The sequence below is a fragment of the Terrapene carolina genome, unplaced genomic scaffold (genome assembly GCF_002925995.2).
Source record: "Terrapene carolina triunguis isolate 2854851 unplaced genomic scaffold, T_m_triunguis-2.0 Scaffold68, whole genome shotgun sequence".
Taxonomy (NCBI): Eukaryota; Metazoa; Chordata; order Testudines; family Emydidae; genus Terrapene; species Terrapene triunguis.
This window is the reverse complement of record NW_020664419.1, coordinates 47,682,650-47,699,489: the sequence shown is the minus strand read 5'-3', so window position 1 is coordinate 47,699,489 and position 16,840 is coordinate 47,682,650. Positions and strand designations below refer to the sequence as shown.

General features: G+C 43.3%; 1 protein-coding gene across 1 annotated transcript in view; it reads right to left on the bottom strand.

Annotated features, from left to right (window-relative positions):
• Nucleotides 1-13,177, bottom strand: part of CNTN1 (contactin 1) — a 296,072-nt gene extending 282,895 nt beyond the window's left edge. The window contains exon 1 of the mRNA XM_024201075.1: nucleotides 13,107-13,177. The gene's annotated coding sequence lies outside the window, so the exon portion shown is untranslated. The remainder of the gene's footprint in view (nucleotides 1-13,106) is intronic.
• Between the last annotated feature and the right edge of the window lie 3,663 nt (nucleotides 13,178-16,840).

The window sequence follows — 16,840 nt, the reverse complement described above, 5'->3', positions numbered from 1 at the left end:
TGGGGCTATCCAAAAATTTTTTTAGAAATGTACTTGGTAGTTCACTATGGATTAGGGACTAAAGATTCAGAACTGATCATGTTTGAATTTGCACTTTTGTTGATGCCACATTTCTCTATTGCAAGTATATTCAGACTTTTTTTTAAAAGGGTTAGCTAATTACCAATTATAGAGCCAACTCAGATGTATTATAATTTTGTAATATAAAGAGCTTAACATGTTCCAGATGCAGCAGTCTAGCTCACTTTGTAGAATGTTTATCCTACGCTAAGAACTTCATACCCACACACTGGCTCAAACCCACTGCTAACACCACAATGCCATACCAGGTGTGATGTACTGTGAGGGGTGCCATCTTTCAGATGAGATACTGAACCAACTTTCTTTGTGGTATCTGTCCAGGTAACAGTTCCAAAATCTGTGGCAATTTTCTGAAGAGCAAAGGAAAGTCCCAGAGTCCTGGATAGTGTTACTTCTTTCTTTAATTTTAGCAAAACTAGTATTTTCTCCATTCAACACTGACTACATTTAAAGGGAAAAAAACCCCAAAACACACACACTTCTACACAAGAGAGTCACATCTCTTCTCAGGATCGGGCAGAGGCCCTGGTAGAGATTCCTTTAGTACTCTCTGATAAGGCCTTCTCACAAAAAAATGAAAATCTAACACACAACTGAGGAGATAGGAGGGGAGGATGTGCCAGGCAAAATGGAAAAACAAAGGGGAGAGGTAGCACCCAAACAAGGAAGTTGTAAGAACACAGCTATTTAGAGCAAGTCTTTAAGTGCTGTAATGAAACCTGTAATGAAACCTTACATAGAGGTATAAATATAAGCTTCTTTAATGTAAATCTTGCAATCTATTTACTAAAATAATGGAAATAGTGCTGCTATATGCCCATTATTTAGTTTTTCATTTCTGAAGTAAAACAGATTGAACAAGGCGGACCCCATTTCCTCCCTAGCATCTAGGGAACCGATGGGTGGAAAGTACATTCGACTGATTGTCAGCTGAGCCAAGTATTGGAACATGACATTCTTAGTGAAATCATTTTTGCTCAATTCAACAGGATTGGAGTTTCTTGCAGGAGGGAGGATTCTGGTGCCCCTTACTGCCTATATAAAGAATGACTGCTTAGTTGTCTTTATCTTCAGTTACATGAGTCTCTGCTTATATAATTTGAAAACTAAGAGGTACAAACACCTCATGACAATATTTGAGTTGAGGGGCAATTCCTGTCAGGAAGTCAAAACCCTTGTTCCTGGTGAGCCTGTGTCAGATCAAATAGAATCCCTTAAACATCACTCATCTGAACTCTGCGTCTACCTTGAAGATCCTTGCACTGGGAGCAGGCTACATGTTTTTTTCCCCTACTGTTACTCACACCTTCTTGTCAACTGTTGGAAATGGGCCATCCTGATTATCACTACAAACGTTTTTTTGTCCTGCTGATTATAGCCCACCATAACTGATTACTCTTGTTATAGTTAGTATGGCAACACCCATTTTTTCATGTCCTCTGTGTATATATATCTTTCCTCTGTATTTTCCACTGCATGCATCCGATGAAGTGGGTTTTAGCCCATGAAAGCTTATGCTCAAATAAATTTGTTAGTCTCTAAGATGCCACAAGTACTCCTCATTCTTTATGTTTGCCATAGTTTACAATATTTAAAATATGTTCTTGTACCAAGATAGGGGGAAGGTCCCCCTTATCTGTGGTAAGGGTGAAGGCTCCCATCCACTGTGCTAGATGTTATGACTGGAACAAGTGTCTCAAACCCCTTTGTTCACTTAGGGCAGGTCTTCACTACGGGGGGGGGGGGGTCGATTTAAGATACGCAAATTCAGCTACGCGAATAGCGTAGCTGAATTCGACGTATCGGAGCCGACTTACCCCGCTGTGAGGACGGCGGCAAAATCAACCTCCGCGGCTCCCAGTCGACGGCGCTTACTCCCACCTCCGCTGGTGGAGTAAGAGCGTCGATTCGGGGATCGATTGTTGCGTCCCGACGAGACGCGATAATTCGATCCCCGAGAGATCGATTTCTACCCGCCGATTCAGGCGGGTAGTGTAGACCTAGCCTTAGTCACCCATCAGCTTAATCACCCATCAGCTCATCTGTAAGGCTACTACATGGCTTTTACACAGAAGTCACTCCCATCACTTCCTTCTGTCTACCTTGACAGGACAGACATCATGGTCCCTGTGAAATTATACCAGATTTTACAGCCCCATAAAAATATTTGAATAAGTTTCTTTAGATTGGTTCTGAATGTGCAAAACACTGAAAGATAAAGAATTATAATACTATGGAAATATGACAAGCTTCTCGCCACTTGTGAGAGATGAGAGAGCAAGTGGACAAGGGTGATCCACTGGACATACTGTACTTGAGCCTTCAGAAAGCCTTTCAGAAGGTTCCACCCCAAAGGCTCTTTAGCACAGTAAACAGTCATGGGATAAGATGGAAGATGCTCTTATGGATCAGCAACTGATTAAAAGATAGGAAATAAAGGATAGGAATAAATGGTCAGTTTTCACAACGGAAAGTGGTAAATGGAGGGGTTCCCCAAGGAGCTCTACAGGGATCTGTGCCGTTCAACATGTTCATAAATAATCTGCCAGTGAGGTGGCAAATTGGCAGACGATACAAAATTACTCAAGATAGATAAGTCCAAAGCTGACTGCGAAGAGTTACAAAGGGATCTCACTAAACTGGGTGACTGGGCAACAAAATGGCAGATGAAATTCAGTGTTGATAAATGCAAAGTAATGCACATTGGAAAATGTAATTCCAACTATACCTACAAAATGATGGGATCTAAATTAATTACTACTACTCAGGAAACAGATCTAGGTGTCATCATGGATAGTTCACTGAAAAAATCCACTCAACATGGAGCAGCAGTAAAAAAATCTAACCATGTTAGGATCCATTAGGAAAAGGACAGATAATAAGATGGAAAATATCATAATGCCACTATATAAATCCATAGTACACGCACAACCCGGATACTGTGTGCAGTTTTGATTGCCCCATCTAAAATAGATACATTAGAATTGGGAAAGGTACAAAAAAGGGCTACAAGAATTATTAGGGGTATGGAACAGCTTCCATATGAAGAGAGATTTTAAAAAGTCTGGACTGTTCATCTTAGAAAAGAGATGACTAAGGGGATATGACAGAGGACTATAAAATCATGAAAGCTGTGGAGAAAGCATATAGGGAATTGTTATTTACCCTTTCACATAATACAAGAACTTGGGGTCACCTGATAAAATAAATACACAGCAGGTTTAAAACAAAACACAAGAAAGTACTTCTTCACAGAATGCACAATCAGACTGTGGAACTCATTGCCGGAGTTATTGTGAAGGTCAAAAGTATAACTAGGTTCAAAAAAGTGTTAGATAAGTTCATGGAGGATAGGTCCATCAATGGCTATTAGTCAAGATGGTCAGGGATGCAACCCCATATTTTGTGTGTCCCCCTAAGCCTCCAACTGCTACAGGCGAGGAATGAACAACACTCAAAATTGCCCTGTGCTGTTAATTCCATCTGAAGCATCTGGCACTGGCCACTGTCAGAAGACAAGATACTAGGCTAGATGGACCATTGGTTTGAGCCACTATAACCGTTCTTATGTTCCTTTAATCTTATCTACCTCCTAAGTGGATCCATCTATTTTCTTACACAGTTAATGATGAGTGACAGTACACAAGTGTACCTTCTCTTTGCAAGTAAAGCAGATGATGAAATATTCTTTGAAACTATCAATTTCCCAAACTACACAGATTTAATGTCCTTTATCTTAATTTCTTTCTTTCCCCAAAATTATATCAGACTGCATACCTGATGGGCAAGCAACCTTTTTACACACAATCCACTTACAGGCTAGGCAATCTGGTATCTTCCATGCATATCCTTCAGCATTCATCTCTGGTTTCCTAGCAATGCTGTTCAGTGCCTTCTCATAGCTAATCATACAGCCCCATATTGTTCCTACTGATGTCACAGGGAGTTTTGTCATTGATCTGTGGCATCAAGACGAGCCCTTAATTAGCATGTCAGTCCCACTTTAACACCAAGGGCTAAGGCCTGCATTGTAACAGCACAACACTGTTAACAGATACCACAGTTAATCTATTTCACTATATAATGCAAACTAAAAAACTGATAAATTGTTTGCAAGACATGGTACACAATGAAAGCTATTTCATGTCTAGAAAGAGGTCAGAGTGCCAAAACAAAATGAAGGTGACTTGAAATAAAGATGCAAATACACCTAAACTGCTAAGTGATCTCCCTTATTCCAAGTTATCTTAACTCTACATCTCCCTGCTGCAGTGAGAAAATCAATATTATTGAAAGTTAATGTGCAAGTTTTCCAGACAGAAGAATAGTACAGAACATTACCTGGAACATCAAAACATATAAATGGGTGACATAGCCACTTGTAATGTGCTGATGATGACTGAACAAATTCGTTCCCCAAAAAAACCTACTCTGACTTTTCTAAAAAAAAAAAAACACCAAACTGTTGAGATGCCTTGCATGCATATGTCCAAGAAACTGCACAGGTAATGACCCTATCTAGAACAAACAATTCTATATATTTATGTCTAACTTGTGCCCAGTTATATTAGAAATTATTTTTTTCTCAACAGCAATTCAGTCAAATGGAGTAGACCTCTTCATTTTCTAACTCAGGGATAAGATTGTAATACAGCAGGAGCAGAGGCAGTTGAGTAATTCAGCTCTCTTGAGAGGAATAAAACATGATTGCTCTCTCTGTACTGGCTGGCACAAACTCTTCAACAACAATCTACTATTTAGAAAACAGACTGGCCTTTGTACTTTGTTTATGCCTTCACCGAGGGCACAACTCTTAAAGTACTTTAATAATACAAACTAATGGTGCCTACATAGTGGACAATTGCATAAGTTAACATAACATAGAATAGATAATAGAATGTATCCTGCTAAAGGCTTTCCAGCTGAATGTTGATCTGAACTGTTTTTACCAGTTCCATCATATTCAGAGGTGCTGAGCACCAGCAGATCCTGATTAAGTTCTTTTCCCCAAATAAAATTTAAAGTATTTCTCTTTCATTAGATTAATCCTGATACAACAGCACATGCTGGACATAAGTCATATTGCTAATACTGTAGTGTTTAAAACTAGGAGTTTTAAATTGCACCTGTACTGGAAAGGTTTCACTGTGTTGCCTGGTGAAGTTCATTGAAATAACACTGAATTCCTGGGAGGAAAAATGATGCACTTTCCCCCTCCCCGCAAGAAACAGGGCCGGTGCAACCACTTAGGCAAACTAGGCGGCCGCCTTGGGCGCCTAGTGGTTGAGGGCGCCTAAAAGCCCGCTCAGGTGAGGAGGTGGATTGGAGGTGGGGGGGGGCGCCAGCAGTAACAGGGGGGGCACACAGGGGAACCGCTCCCCGCCCCAGATCACCTCCACTCTGCCTTCTCCGCTGAGCACACAGCCCCCGCTCTAATTCTCCTCCAATCGGCGCCGCAAGCCTGGGAGGGGAGGAGAATTAGAGCAGCACCGACATGCTCAGCGGAGGAGAGCTGGGGCGGGCTCCCCGGGCGGGGTTAGCTGCCGTGGAGGGGGACGGGGTTAGCTTCCGCGGGGGGGGCGGAGGCTCCCCGGGCCGGGTTAGCTGCCATGGAGGGGGAGCTTGCAAGGGGGGGTAGCTGCTGCGAGGTGGGGCTCCCCAGGTGGGGGGGGTTAGCTGCCGCGGGGGGGTGGCTCCTCAGGTGGGAGAGGTGGGTGGGCGAGGTTAGCTGCCACTGGGGGGGGGCAGTGGGCGGGGTTAGCTGCCACGGAGGGGGGGGCGCAAGGTGGAAGTTTCGCCTAGGGCGCGAAACTTCCTTGCACCGGCCCTGCCAAGAAATGTCGACATTTAAAGCTCCAGAACTTTGCCACAAACAGATTAGTAAATATGGTTTCCTATTCAGATGTGTAGTATTATTAATTCTACAAGTTCAAAATGCATGTCAGATTATCCAAAACCAAATGAGATCTAAACAATAATAAATCTTGTTGGTGTTTTTGGACTGCTTCTTGATTTTTTAAATTATTAGGGGCAGGGATGAAGCCACCTCATCCTACAGATCTGTGTGTGATCATTTCAAGATTAAAGTCCAACCTTCAATGCAGACCTAAAAGTGTAGCTCCCTTCATCCTGTCTGCTAGCAGAGGGAATTTCATTTATCCCCTAACCCCTAAGGCAGAAAAGCTGCCATTCTTTATCTTCAGCTTCCCCCTCACATTCTCCTGCCGCCCCCTACTTCCAGCTCCTATCCTCACAGTGACCTAACTGCTCTCTACTCTCCCAGCCTCCTGTCCCCCTCACATCCTCCCTCCTTATTCCCCAGAGTCTCCTGCAGCTCAGTCTGCCTCCCTGCTCCTCTACAGTCTCCTCCATTCTCCCTCCCTACTCCTCAGTCTCCTCCCCTCTTGCCCATGTTTCACAGTCTCCTTCTTCCCCTATTCCCACATTCTGTTGCCTCTGTAGTCTCTGTCTCTCCACTTTCTCCTCCGCATCTAATATCTAATGACAGATTTCCAAGATAAAAAACACAAGGAGTATTCATCATTACTAGAGCTACGATTATGTCACAGAGGTCAAGAGATTCCCCTGCTAGCCGCTGGGAAGCAGGGGAACCCCGGAGCTCCCTGGGGGATCCCCAGAGCTCCCACTCGCTGCGGGCAGCTGGGCTCCCTGCAGCAGGCAGCCATAGTGTCCCCCCCCCCCCCAGCAGCTCAGGCGCGGCGGGGGGGACCCCCCACAACAGCCCAGCCGTGGAGGGGGAGGGCAGGAGGATCACAGCAGTCCAGGCACGGCAGGTGGCGGGTAGGGGGACCCCGCAGCAGTCCAGCCGCTGTGGGTGCTGTACACTCCTCCCTCCCCATTTTGACAGGGATATTTTTAGTAAAAATCAGGGACGGGTCATGGGCTTCCGTGAATTATTGTTTATTGTTTTACAAAAAATATCCATGACAAAATCTGAGCCCTAATCATTACTGACAGCAGCCTGGGAGCAACATTGGGAGATGACGGCCATTTTTAATGAAGGCAAAAAAATCATCAAAAAACCCCAGCTGCTCCTGAGATCATGAGCAGCTTAGAAATAAAAACAATGAGTAAAACCATGAGATGCACAATAATACTATGAGAATTGGTAAATCTGGGTTTGTCATAATCCAACACTCAGGATGTGGGACAGAACCACGGTGCTTGGAACGCTGGAATAGCTGGCCTTTCTGGTACTGTGAATGTTATGAATTTTTGCCTGTCTAGAAACATCAAAAAATTTGCCACCCAGGTCAAACTATAGGTCTTTCACCAAACAGGCCTCCTCTGCTTTTCCAAAGGCAACTATCTGCCCACAGTGAACAAGCAGACTGAGGGACCCCTAAGCAATGCAACAATTGGCCACCCTGGAGAGGTGCACATCACCCTTTCCCTACATCCCACCATAACCACCACACAGAGGCGGATTAAGATTTATTGGGGCCCTGGCTACAAAGAACTTTTGGGCCCCCCACAACCCATTCACCATGTGGCCCCATCCCCTGCTTCTCCTCTCCCCCCAAGGCACCACCCTCTGGCCAGGCCAGAAGTCGGAGCCAGGTCGTGGTAAGTCACCCAGGGAGCCCAAGCCACTGTGGGGACCCCTGGACCCTCCATCTGCCCTGGCTGGAGCGACCACCGAGAGCAGATGGAGGATCCAGTGCTCCCCACAGTGGCCCGGGCTCCCTGGGTGGCTCTTACCATGGCCCAGCTCCAGCTTCTGGCCTGGCCAGGGCCCAAGGGGGAAGAGGAGCAGCAGGGGGCAGGCCTCAGTGGAAGAGAAGGAGCAGGGGTGGGCCACAGTTCCGGCACTGGCAGCCCTCCCCACTTCTACCCAGGTTCTGGTGCTCCTGCCACGGCCCCGGAGCACGGGCCCCGTGGTCCCATGCGTTAATCCGCCACTGCCACCACACCCTTGCCTTTGGGACCAGCAGCACCACCATCACTCCCACACATTCAGGCTCCTGTTTCCTCACTACATACACACACTCCACCAGGATGAGCAAAACGTCTACCCACTAGAAACTAGTAACCTCTATTTCCACCCAGTATCAGCATTAAAAGGTGGTGATATGCCCACACTAGGGAGGCAAGTGGTTGAGTTTCTGTATGAAGAAGGAATGAGAGGCTGAATGGGGATGGAGAATCTGCATAAGAAAAGAAGGTAGCTGGTGATTTAAAAGGGGAGGAAGAAATCTGTGTGGGAGAGGAAGCACGTTTGCTACCTCTGCTTTTTACACATTATCCTATGATGCAATTGTGACAGGTTTGGTCACAGAGACCCCCTTGGGACTGTTACCTGATGTGCTGAATTTGCCTCTGAGCCCATTTTCCCTGCCAGCTTGGGACTCCAGAACCCTGCCTTGTTGAGTCAGACATGCTAGTCAGCTGCAAACACAGACCCCGGTCAGGTCTATGCCCTCAAAGCTGCAGACTTTAAACAAAAACTGCTCAGCAGGTCACCTATCTCCAGCACCCAGACACCCAGTTCCCAATGGGATCCAAACCCCAAATAAATCCGTTTTACTCTGTATAAAGCTTATACAGGGTAAACTCAAATTGTCCGCCCTCTATAACACTGATAGAGAGATATGCACAGCTGTTTGCTCCCCCAAGTATTAATCACTTACTCTGGGTTAATTAATAATCAAAAGCAATTTTATTAAGTATAAAAATAGGATTTAAGTGGTTTCAAGTAATAACAGACAGAACAAAGTAAGTTACCAAGCAAAATAAAACAAAAACACGCAAGTCTAAGCCTAATACATTAAGTAATCGAGTACAAGTAAATCTCACCCTCAGAGATGTTCCAATAAGCTTCTTTCACAGACTAGACTCCTTCCTAGTCTGGGCCCAATCCTTTCCCCTGGTACAGCCCTTGTTAGTTCCAGCAGGCATCTTAAGTGAAAAGCAGAGGATTCCACATGACTGGGACCCCTTTGTTCTGTTCCACCCCCTTATATAGCTTTGGCACAAGGCAGGAATCCTTTGTCTTTCTCTGGGTTCCCATCCCTCCTTCTAAATGGAAAAGCACCAGGTTTAAGATGGATTCCAGTATCATGTGACATGGTCACATGTCCTGTGAGACCCCTAGTCTCCATTCTTCCAAGGCTGGCCAGCACGTACCCAGGAAGTTTTTCAAGTAAACAGAGCCATTTACAATCAATTGTCCTAGTTAATGGGAGCTATCAAGATTCCAAGCCACCATTAATGGCCCACACTTTGCATAATTGCAGTAGGACTTCAGAGTAATACTTCATATTTCTAGTTTTAGATACAAGAATGATACATACATACTAATAGGATGAACACACTCAGTAGAACATAAGCTTTGTAATGATACCTTACAAGAGAACTTTTGCATAAAGCATATTCCAGTTACATCATCTTATTCACACTTATAAACATATTTTTATAAAGCATATGGAGTGCAACATCACAGCAACATGGGATTCATCAGAGAGAAAGCAGATTGTACGGGAGAAGCAAATGTCTGATGGGGGACCGGTATCTTATCAGGGGTGTCTGATAGGGACTGATATGTATGAGATGCCTATATGAAACCAGAAGCCAGGAATGAACATGCCCACCCTTTCGTACCCCTTACAATTACAGAAATGCAGAAAGTCTGCTTGTAGTCCCATGCACTGCCCCAGGTTTGAGGTGAACTCTGTCCTCTCTCATCACCACACAAAACCAGTTTACTGAACTTTGGCAGGATCTCACTGATAAAGAGCTATAGAAGTTATATATAGATATACTCATGTATCAAGATGAGACCCTACCCCTTAAATTTTATCATTAAAAATAACAAAGATCATTTACTTTTGTACAACATGAAGCACAATAGGGCCTCAGTACCTACCAGGATCCATAGGAGCCCAATCAAAAACCCACTGAGACAATGGAAAGGCTGCCACTGACTTCAGTAATCTTTGGCTCATGCCAAAAAATAAGTAATACTGTAATAACAAACTGCCCTTCTGTCCTTGTTACCAAAGAAATCAACTTTCCAAGCTATAAAAAAGCATAGCATTCAAAGGAGAGACCAAGTGATAAATCAGTGCTCACAGGTGGAATATGAAAAATGCAATATCTCTAAAGATAGAAGATGTGTTCGAACAGAAATAGTGTCCATGCCATATCTAGTTTCTATGGCACTGAATTAGTTAATACAGTAGAGGGAAAAAATGTCATGAAATTTGAAAGAGTACAGAATAGTGGGGCTACTATAACAGGTTGAGTGGTAGGGTTCAAATTTGAGGGGAGGTTTGATAAAGTTAACAGTTGACTGAGTTAACTGTTTTCTTTCAAGACTCCATCAAGTACAGAAGTATTTAAATTAGCTAAGGGTTATTATGAAATTCAGCTTGATCTATTTAAAGTAATTGGACAAACCAGAACTAAGGTATATATGGTACATTTAAGTTAAGAGACAACATGTATAAGGAGAATTTAGAAGGTATTTTACAGAGAAAGTAATAAATAGGAGGAATTATTATTTATTTGTATTGTGGTAGTACCTAGGGGCCCAATTCAAAGAACAGGACCCCATTGTGCTAGGCACTATATGAACATAACAAAAAAAGCCTTGTCCCCATTCACAAAGAGCTTACGGTCTGCAGGACTGGTGCCTTAAAGATTTATACACATGCTTAATTTGGTATATTGAGCGTATTCCCATTTACTTTAATAGAACCACTCACAATGCATAAAGTTAAGCACATAAGTAAATCCTGGCAGGACTAGAGCCTAAATATAGGATCCAATTGAGGCAGCTAAGTCAAATATTATTAATATATTTAAGCAAAACTTGGGCGATTATGTGGAATTTAATGATTTTAAAGGGTATTAGTTTTGGCTCAGGGATAACTTACAGCATTCTAGGGGCTGAGGGTTTCCAGTCTGTTTATATGGAAATGCTTTTTGCTATCCCTCTGGCAGAAAATGTTAATGATTTATAAAGTGAAAAATACAAAAGTTTTTAAAAGTGTAAAGCTATTTAAAATACATAATATTTAGGCAAGAGGTGGCTGAGTAGTCATGAGTCCATTCCAGACACAGAGACTGGACTTCTTCTGGTTCTTTACTACCATATAACAAGAAGTGCTACTTCACACTTTTGAAATAATATATTGATAAACATTTCCAAAATCTATATAGAATTGTCTTATTTCTGAGCTTTACTTTAGTCAGGTTCTCACATACATTATATTGCCCCATGCTAAGCAGGGGGACGGCACATCAAATGTTCTTCAGAAGCTGTCTGTTGCTGCACTACCTTATGCCCTCATTCCAGGTTTTCAATCCATTCCCCCACCAACAGAAGTCACCTAGGACAGGAATATACTCTGTGTGCCTCCCTTCCATAACTCACTCCTTACAACCCCAAACCAAAGAGCATTAGAGACAATGGACAATTTCCAATCACTCAGTGAGCCTGAGATCAGGCCCTATGGGAGTGAGAATGGGAACATTATGTACATAGCATATAAGAGAGTGGCATTCTATCTACTTGTTCTTGTCATTGTTTCAATGGCTTCTCAGACATCATCTCAATAGTGCCCATTGCCGCTGCCTTCAAACAAGAAGCAAAGGCTGTAAATCAAAATATTACCTCTGTAACGATGCTGGTTCTGGCGGGACCCAACTGAGAGTGCCAATTCAGGACAAATTGCTGGAACAGGGCAGTTACAGCCCAAGGCTGGGGTTTTTCCACCTCTAAGGCAAACCAAACCAGCCAGACTAAGGGGACTTTGGTCTCACCCCATGGGCTAACCACAAGTCACACAAGCAATTCCCTTAGACACTCCAGTTTCCCAGTATCACCACCAGTGCCACTCGTTATGGGGACAAATAGTTATGAAAACCAATACCCCAGTAAAAGAAAAAAGGTTCTCTTGATCCCAAAGGATCAAGCCCTAGAACCACGTCAATATACAACTCAGATCTTACTCACAAATCACGCTGTTGCCAATCCTTTAGAATCTAAAATCTAAAAGTTTATTCATAAAAGGAAAAATATAGAGATGAGAGTTAGAATTGGTTAAATGGAATCAATTACATACAGTAATGGCAAAGTTCTTGGTTCAGGCTTGTAGCAGCGATAGAATAAACTGCAGGTTTAGATCAAGTCTTTGGAGTACATCCCCAGCTGGGATGGGTCATCAGTCCTTTGTTCAGAGCTTCAGTTTGTAGCAAAGTCCCTCCAGAGGTAAGAAACAGGATTGAAGACAAGATGGAGGAGAGGCATCAGCCTTTTATAGTCTTTTCCGGGTGTAAGAACACCTCTTTGTCCTTACTGAGGAAAATTACAGCAAAATGGAGTCTGGAGTCACATGGGCCAGTCCCTGCATACTTTGCTGAGTTGCAAGGCGTATTTGCCTTCTCTTAATGGGTCAATTGTATAGCTGATGGTCCTTAATGGGCCATCAAGCAGACTAGGCAGAGCTAACACCAACTTGTCTGGGAAGTCTCCCAGAAACATAGCATAAGTTTGAAATACAGACAGTATAGAGCCAATATTCATAACTTCAACTACAAAACTGATACACACATATAGACAGCATAATCATAACCAGTAAACCATAACCTTGTCTTAGACACCTCATTTGACCCCCTTTATACAAGATTTGGTGCCACTACAGGACCATGGTTGCAACAATGATCTATATGGCCCCAGATTATATCAATAATGTCACAACCTCAAACTAAAAAACTTAAGTAAATTTAAAAAATTGAGAGTTTTACTTTAGATAAGGTTTAAAAAGCAGTGTTAGGGATGTGAAAAACAGCAAGACCCGCCTGTGTGTATCAGATACATACAATAGTAGAATTTAAGGATATCATATTACTCATCTTTTTAAATGTAAGCTCAATGCAACGTAAAAATATTTTAACTCCCCAAGCGTTCATATCATTTACTTGATTATTTAAATATACCAATGAATAATTATTTTACTATTGAACAATAGTGAGGGAATTTAGAAAGAAAAGTTACTTACCCTTACTATATGTAGTAAACTGTTTCAGTACAGATCCTGAATCATTACCTACAAGTGAATACAGACAGAATTCAATCCAGGTGTTTTTAAACATAATTTTCTACTGCCAGACTGTTACAGCTTATTGTTATATTTGTATAACAGACTTTCGCAACACTCACTCATGTGCAGCGTTTCCAAGAAACAACCTGGCATTAATCATTTCCTATGGGTTTCCAGTTAGTCAGTCTGTGAGAAACAATTTAAAACATATTCATAAAATCCCATTTTTATTAACTATAAATGCAAGGTTAGCATGAGTGGTTTTAGTTTTCCTGATTACTTAAATACAAGCTATTTTACATTTCTAAAATCAATACAAATGACCAAAAGATCATTAATATCTTATCTCAAAAACTTGGTTCCTCAACTGTCTCTCACATAAAACTATGCCAAGCTCACTGCTTGAACACATGCTCTGTATCACCCTCACCGAGCTCCAACCTTCCCTGCCCCACAATTATTCATTCCTCCACAGACTATATTTCCTGTGATTTCTCTTCTGGTCACTCAGGGAACAGAAAGCCTCTCATCCAGTGACCAGTATATTTGCCCTCTCCCAGACTCCTGTACCCCACTGGTCTGGGTCTGTCACACATGCTAGATTTCTTTTTCCTAACCACTCAGAATCCTTCTTGATAACCCAAAAGGCCCTCTCTGATATCTTACTCCCAAACCTTCTCTGATTTGCAGCTGCAGGTATCACTCACTGCCTTTAACTGCATCCTCTAGCACGTTTTAGGACTACACAGGTCAAAACCAAACACCTGGAAATAAAATAGTATCTGTTGTGGACCATGGATCCAATGGTAGATTGGGATATTTCTATGGAGGATACCAATTAATAACCAAGCATCCACTTTCTGCCCTATGGGCAATTTCCTAAGGCTTGTAAGATGTAATCTCACCTGTAAAGCAAAGTGGACCACACTCTTGCCATTTTAGGATTCAGCCACATAGCTTTTAGCTTTCCATCCCCTGTCCCCACCTACATCTCCTATCCTCATTGTTGTGCTTCAGTTTCTATTATTGCAGGAAGGCTTTTTAATGAGCAATAGGGTAAGTATTGTCCTAAGTTCCAAAAAACAGCAAGTTAGATGGGTGATTATTTAAAAGACAAAGTCTTTTAGAAATAATACTCTAGAAATAACAATGGGGCTGCAGTGAAGGTAAGAGAGAAAATTATGTTGAAGGCAGCGCCGGTATGGGGAAGAGGGGAAGAATAAGGGGGGGGGAGTTAAGGTGACCAGATGTCATGATTTTATGACAGTCCTGATATTCAGGGCTTTTTCTTATATTGGAGCCCATTACCCCCTACCCCCATCCCGATTTTTCACACTTTCTATCTGGTCACCCTAGGGGAAGTAGAGAAAGGAAGGTGAGAGTTTTGGTAGTGACAAAGTGACAGAAGAAGTGTGAGGGGTGTAGGCCATAAAATAGGAGTACCTAGACACTCAAGACTACAGCTCAGCAGATGCTGTGCCAGTTCTCCATCAAAGGCATACCTGCCTCCTCCCCTCACAATAGATCTGTCACAGATTGTCAGTAAACCACCTAGACCTATGTGGATGATGTGGAGAAAGAGCAAGGCGGTTGAGAGGCAGTGCATCAACACTTGAGGTCTTCTGGGCACAGGACAAACCACTGCTGCGTCCTAAATTGAGTGTAAGGAAATAAAAAGGTCTTATTTAGCCTCTTCAGGCAGGGTACTAACTGCAGGAGACTCATTTTGCACCAGCTGGTGAGTCACTGGTGACAAGTCAAACAATAGTCCCATCTTCCCGCCGGGGGGCTCTAGCAAGCAGGGAACAGCCTCTCAAGCTGTTCCTGGCCCCAGCCAGGCTTCTCTCACAGAATGGGGTCCACGCTCCTTCATACTCAGATCCCACCAGAACTGTGCTCTCCCCCTTTTAATCCCTTCCTCTAAGCCTGACAGCAGGTGTAGCAGGGTGAGGCTGATTCAGCCCACAGCAGCCTTCCTGGTCAGTATGGAGTTTGTACAACTCATCACAACTTGTCATTTGCATGGTCATTAGTTTTAGGCCCGGAACCACAAAGGTACTCAGATACCCAACCTTCAGATTAAGGCACCCAAACCTCATTTTTAGGCACCACTGTGATCCACAAAACCATTGCTCAGCATCCTGGTAGACACCTGAACTCACTCCACATCTAGGTTTTACAATAAAAATTCCTAGATGCCTGTTTCCACCTCTGAGCATGTGTGCTGCTGCCTCCCTCTAGGCATCTGGACATTCACCTCCCACCTAAGCCCCAGTGTGATCCCTGACCTGGGGGAAGACAGGTGCTTCTCCACTAACTCACCTAGACAAAAAGTACCACCATTCCTCCTTCCCCCTAACCCTTTCATAAAGAGAAGGTACAAATTTGCATCACAGTTTATAATCTGGATTGAGATGACATGATGAGATACAGAAAAGTTAGCCTGAGGGTCCTTGTGATGAGGTATATAAGCCACACTGGAATAGCAGGGGTTAAGAAGCAGTTCTGGGCCCAGATTGATCTGCCCCACTGCACTTGCAGAGCCTGCTCCAGCGGAAGAAGGAGCTGAAAAGGGAGACAGACAGCTCAGAGGGGGGGGAGGGAGAAACGAGACAAGACAGGGACAGTAAAGGCAGAGAGACCTCTCTTGGGAGACCCTGAATAAGGTATAGCCAGAGCCCTTACTGCAAGTGGCAGCTATCCCAGGCTCTGGAGGAGCATCCATGGAAAGGATTCCAGTGAGAGGTAGCTGGGAGCTCTCGCTCTTGGGCTGAAAACTGAGAGAAGCCTTGGAGGCTGACTGGAGATAGGGGCTGATCTGGGACTACAGCCTGCCTGAAACCCAGGGTAGAGGGACAGTGGCAGACCCCAGGTGATGACAGTGAAACCAGGAAGCTAGACCAGCATGAAGCTGGGGCTAGCATGCAAAGAAGGTGGCTACCAGCTGAGCCAAAGATTCAGTTGTTTTATGCTATTTCTTCTTGGACTTTAAGACCTGGAGGGGAAGTGGTAGGAAGTGGCCCAGGGAGGCAGCCCCAAAGCACTCCAGAGAGTTTGTTATCACTGCCTCTCATATAGCCCTGGGTTGGAGTCTTGTGGAGAGAGAAGACCCAGGCTTCCCTACAACCCTACCCTTTTGGTGGAAAGGGCTTAAACCCCTTTCTCCCCTTCCTTGGAGAGGATGAAAAGATAGACACATTGTAAGCCCTGAGGCAAGGGCATGCCACCCACAGGATAATTACAAACAATTATTCAAAATATGTGAAGTTTTCATAGAAATGTTGATTAAAAATAATGTTTTTATAAATTAAAAATGTGTTAACTAGTTCCTGTCATGTATTTAGTGGGAAATCCTAACATTAAAAACATATCTAGACTTCTATATCTATTTTTTTTTTCAAAATATGTTTGTTATATAAAACTCTATTTGTTTTGCTGTTTAGATGTATGCCTCTCAAATGAAGCCAACAGCTGTTGCAGAATGCAAGAAGCAAACAAAGATGAAAGAGATCAATAGGAATCCATTTCACTGGAAGGTGATTGAGGCAACAGGTGGTTAGAAATATGCTGGAATAAATTCAATGCATTCTACCCCTTTCAACAGCATTTTGGGTAATATTAGTCCATCATTTATAAGTATTTCACCTGTCTGAGTATTAATTTTTAACATCTAGTCAACAATACATTATGGA